We start from the raw sequence: 5,839 nt of genomic DNA on the forward strand, positions 1-5,839 counted from the left end.
TCAAGATATAATGAAGGAACTTCAGAAAACATCAGTCTCATATGAGTAAAAGGAAAGCATAGCTCAACATAGGCAGGAGAGCTATAAAGACAGTGGGAGGCCCTTAGCCATAGGACAGTTCAGTTCACGGCTCAGCAAGTCAGCAATATAATGGACCAACAAAGAGGGTCCCAAGACTGAGTCAGGCAACCCTAATGCAGGGAACAAAATGTGAGCATACCTAGGCAACACCATAGGGAAGCACTAACCAGGGACTAAACCCCAAGGCCCCAACACAAAAAGCTTGGGATTAAACCCCCCTTGCCCCAAGTATCAAAAAGAGCAGAAAACAAAAAAAGACCACGAACTATAAATAGTTACTATTGTGATAGAATGATAAAAACACCATCTCAGAAGAGGAAATCAGTGACAAAATGCCTACATGTGAAGCCTCAAATGGGTTTATGAATTGGTCTCAAATCCAAAAAGATCTCCCATAAGAGTTTCACAAAGGATTTTAAAAACCAAAGAAGAAAAGAAGAAAAATAGAGAAAAAGAATGAGTCATGAAGGAGAATTATGAAAATTAACTGAAAAAAATACCATTAAAGTAAAATTGGTCAAATGGAGAAAGAAATAAACTCTTTTAAAAGTAAAATTAATCAAATTGAAAAGGAAAATTACTCCTTTAAAGGTAAAAATGACCATGTGCAAAAGGAGCATAACTCACCTAAAAGTAACATTAACCAACTGGAAAAAGAAAACAACTCTAAAAGTAAAATTAACCAACTGAAGAAGGAAACAGAAAAGGTTCAATGAATAAAATAAAATCTTAAAAACTAGAATTGAACAAGTAGAAATGAATGACTCTATGAGACACCAAGATTCCATGAAACAAAACTAAAAGCCTGAAAAAAAATAGAAAAAATATAAAGTACCTGTTAGTTAAAACAAACAACCTGGAAAATGGATCCAGGAGAGATGATTTATCAATTATTAATCTATTTGAATTATAATAAGAGTCTGGACAATATCTGGTAGGAAATTATCTTAGAAAACTCCCCTAATATCATAGAACAAGAAGATAAAATAGTCCTTGAAAGAATCCATCAATTATCTCCAGAAGGAGATTCCCAGCATAAAAACTTAGAGGAATATTGTAGCCAAATTTCAGAATTTTCAGTTAGAGAAGAAAATACTACAAGCAGCCAAAAACACCAGGGAATCACACTCAGGATTCTGCTGGATTTATCAGCCTCAACATTCAAGGATTGGAGGACCAAAAATATGATATTTTGGAGGGCAAATGGGCTTGGATTACAATCAAGAATCCACTATCCTGCAAAAGTCAGCATATTCTTTCAGAGGAAAAGATGGAGTTTTAACAAAATAGAGAACTTTCAAACTTAAATGATAAAAAAGACCAGAACTGAACAGAAAATTTGATTTTCAAATACAAGACACTAGAAAATCAACAAAAAACTAATTGAAACAATTAGCAACTTTAACAATATTGTAGAATATAAAATAAACCTGCATAAATCATTACCATTTCTATATTTGATCAACAAAGCCCAATGGCAAGAGATAGAAAACAAAATTCCATTTTAAGTAACCATAGACAACATAAAATACTTGAGAATTTACCTTCCAAGAAAAACCCAGAAACTATATATAAACATAATTTAAAAACCCCTTTTACACAAATAAAATCTGATGTAAACAATTGGAAAAATGTCAGTTGCTCATAGCTGGACTGAGAGTATATAATAAAAATGATAATTCTACCTAAACTATTACTTACTCAGAGCCATACCAATCAAAATATCAAAAAACTATTTTACAGAGCAAGAAAAATGAACAACAAAATTCATCTGGAGCAACAAATGTGAAGAAAATCAAGGAATTAATGAAAAATGCAAAAGAAAGTGGCTTAGTTATATCAGATATAAAACTATATTATAAACTGGCAGTCATCATTGCCTGGAATTGGCTAAGAAATAGAGAAGTGAATCAGTGGAGTAGATTAGGTGCAAAAAAATAGTAAATGATTATAGTATTCTACTGTTTGATAAAGGCAAAGACTCAAGCTTCTGGGATAAGAATTCACAATTTGACAAAAACTGCTGAGAAACCTGGAAAATTGAATGGCAAAAACTAGGCATAGACCTTATTTTGTGTGCAAAATAAGGTCAAAATGTATACAGGATTTAGACATAAAGGGTGATATCAAAGACCAATTAGGAGAACAAGAAATCTTCTATCTGTCAAATCTAGGGAGAGGGGAGAAGTTTGTGACCAAACAAGAGAAAGAGAATATTATAAATTGCAAAATGGATAATTTTGACTACATTATATTAAATTTTTTTGCAGTAACAAAACCAAGATTAAAAGAAATGCTTAAAGTGCAGAAAATATTTTCATTACTAGTATTTCTGATAAAGGACTCTTTTCTAAAATACATAGAGAACTGAGTCAAATTTATAAACATACAAGTCATTCTCTATTTTGTAAAGGGCAAATGATAGCAACAGACAGCTCTCAGATAAAAAAGTTAAAGATATCTATAGTCAAATGAAAAAATATCCCAAATCAGTATTAATTAGAGAAATGCAAATTAAAACAACTCTGGGGTGCCACTTCAAACCTATCAGCTTGGTTAAGATTACAAAAAAGGAAAATAAACAATATTGGAGGGGATGTGGGAAACATGGGACTCTAATACACTATTGGTGGAATTGTGAACTAATCCAAACTTTCTGGAGAGCAATTTGGAACCATGTCCAAAGGGCAATAAAACTGTGTATAGCCTTTGATACAGCAATACCACTATTAGGTCTATATTCCAAGAAGTCATAAAAAAAAAGGAGGAAAGAATTACATGCACAAAAATATTCATAACTGCTCTTTTTGTAATGGTAAACAACTGAAAATTGAGGGAATGCCCATAAATTGAATAATGGCTGAACAAGTTATGGTATATGAATGTTATGGAATACTTTTGTTCCATAAGAAACCATGAGAGGCCAGACTTCAGAAAAGCTTGGAAAGACTTGCATGAACTGATGCTGAATAAAGTAAGCAGATCTAAAAGAACAATGAACACACTAAGAGCAGCATTTTGAAATAGCTCAACTATGATTAACACACTCCTGTCAAAAGTTCAATTATCAAAGACATCCTTGGGGGACTTGTTATGGAAAGTGACATCCACATCCAGAAAACAAACAAATGAACAAAAAAACTACAGAGTATGAATGCAGAGCAAAGCCTATTATGTTCACTTTTTAAATTTTCTTTTATGTCTACTTTCTTTTTCATGATTTCTGTCCTTAGTTCTAATTACTCTTTCACAACAGTACTATTTTGGAAATATACATAATTATAAATGTACAATTTTTTCCATATTGTTCCCTTCCATGGGGAGGAAGGAAGAGAGGGTATTAGAAAATATAGAACTCTTAAACTAGTGAATGTATGACTCTTTAAAATTACCTTTGCAAGTAATTGAAAAAATAAAATAAACAGAAGAATACATAAAAATGCAATATATTAGCATTTTGGTGACTTATTTGTTTTAACATTTATGATATTGGAACCACCACATTTGCATTTTATTTTTAAAAATTTCAATGAACAAAAATCTATGTTTCCCTGCATCAAAAATTTATAAAAATTATGCATAGTCAAGCAAACAAGATTCATATGTTATTCATGTCTGAAAAATATATCTTAATATGTACCCTGAATTCATCACTCCTCTATCAGGAGGTATATATCATGTTTTATCATAAGTTCTCCGGAATTTTAATTAGTCATTGTGATGATTGGAAGCTTAAATCTTTCAAAATATTTATTAGTTATAATGCTGTTATTTTTATAGATTGTATCTGAGTTTTACTCATTTCACTGTGCTTTGGTTCATACAAGTCCTCCCCTTGATCCTCTGAAACTATCCCCTATTCATTTCTTACAGCACAAGCATATACTATTACTTTCATAGACAGTAATTTACTCACCTATTTCCCCAACTGATGAGCAATCCACTACAAAAAGAGCTTCTGTAAACATGTTTATACATATGGGCCCTTTTCCTTTGTAGAGATTTGCAAATTTTAAGGGCTATATCAATTCTAGTTATTATTATTATTATTATCATCATTATCCTCCCTAATAGAAATAGTATTGCTGAGTCACATTCAGACTTTATTATATAGTCCACAGTGAACTCAGTCTTTAGTAAGGAAATGGCAATTTAAAAAAATGAAGTTGGGGCAGCTGGGTGGTGCAGTGGATAGAGCACTGGCCCTGGAGTTAGAATGGACCTGAGTTCAAATTCAGATTCAGATAGTTAATAGTTCCCTAGCTTTGTGACCTTGGGGAAGTCCCCTAATCCCACTGCCTTGCAAAAACAAAAAGAAAAAAAAACCCATGAAGTTGGAGAGATGTATTGGGATAGACTGAAGTACACATAGAAGACATCTGTATTGAAAGTGATAATATTGTGGATTGATTTGCATGAAATAATGAAGAGGAAAATGAACAGAATCATCAGAGAATGTTGTGTACAGTAAGCATTTTTTAGGGCAGGGGAGGGGAGGGAAGAAAATAAAGTTGATAGCTTTATGATATATTTAAAAAGCAAGTTGTATATAGTAGAATTGCAGTTTTATGAACAATCTCTTTTTTTATTATGCTATGTTGTGGAAATGCTTGTTTTATTCCATTAATTAAAAAATAAATAAATAAATAAATAAAATTTAAAAAGAAAATGACACAGTTTTAAAAGAATTATGAAACTGCTTTTCAAAATATCTAAAAGAGGAGAAGGTGCTGAACGACTGGAAAAAACATTATATTATTACTTTCCTGTCCCATTCTGCCCCCCTCAGTGATTGAGAGAACTTTAGTAGCTACTGATTCAAATGGTTGATTTCCTATTTCTAATCAAATGCACATTTATTATACATGATGATAATATGAAAAGGAAACAGATTTTCAAAATGAACATTTTACAGCAGACAGTGTTTTCATAGTCAAACAAATAATTTAAAGGTATAGGCTATATAAGATCCTGTGATGTTTCTTATTCAGCTTTACATACACCCTTCCAACAAGACATCTCCCACATGTTAAGATCAGAAAAGAAACTTTGATAGCTGCAACCAGAGATAAGATTTAAGAATTTCCAGGTATCATTGACTGGTGGCATATAACAGAGATATATCATTGCCAAGGGTATCGGCTTCTATTAAAAAAAAAAGGTCTAGATGACCCAGTGCTGAGTGGAAAAACAATGAAGAACATGACAACAATCTATGCAATGTCATGATAATAAAGGGGGGAAAACTTGGAAAGATTACAGAACTCTAATCAATTCAGTAGCTAATCATTACTTTAGAGAACTGATGATGAAACATAGCACCCATTCCTGGCAGAGAAGGAATGGGTTAGAAATACAGAAGAGACATTTTCTGACAAGGCCAATGTGTCCATTTTTTCCTATACTTTTTATTATGAGGGGAGGTTTTTATTTTTTAGGGGAAGGAGTCATAGAGAAATTGTGTTAGAAGGTAGTGATAATAACATGAAAGAAAGAAGAAAGAAAGAAAGAAAGAAAGAAAGAAAGAAAGAAAGAAAGAAAGAAAGAAAGAAAGGAAGGAAGGAAGGAAGGAAGGAAGGAAGGAAGGAAGGAAGGAAAGAAGGAAGGAAGGAAGGAAGGAAAGAAGGAAGGAAGGAAGAAAAAATAGAACAAATAAAACATTTGCAAAAACAGAAGGAAACAAAAAGATGTTCAGAAGGGGACACAAACAGAACAATTCTATTACAGTTCTTTATTTGTTGCCAGGCTATATGATTGA

This window comes from Macrotis lagotis, chromosome 1, assembly GCF_037893015.1.
Source record: "Macrotis lagotis isolate mMagLag1 chromosome 1, bilby.v1.9.chrom.fasta, whole genome shotgun sequence".
Taxonomy (NCBI): domain Eukaryota; kingdom Metazoa; phylum Chordata; class Mammalia; order Peramelemorphia; family Peramelidae; genus Macrotis; species Macrotis lagotis.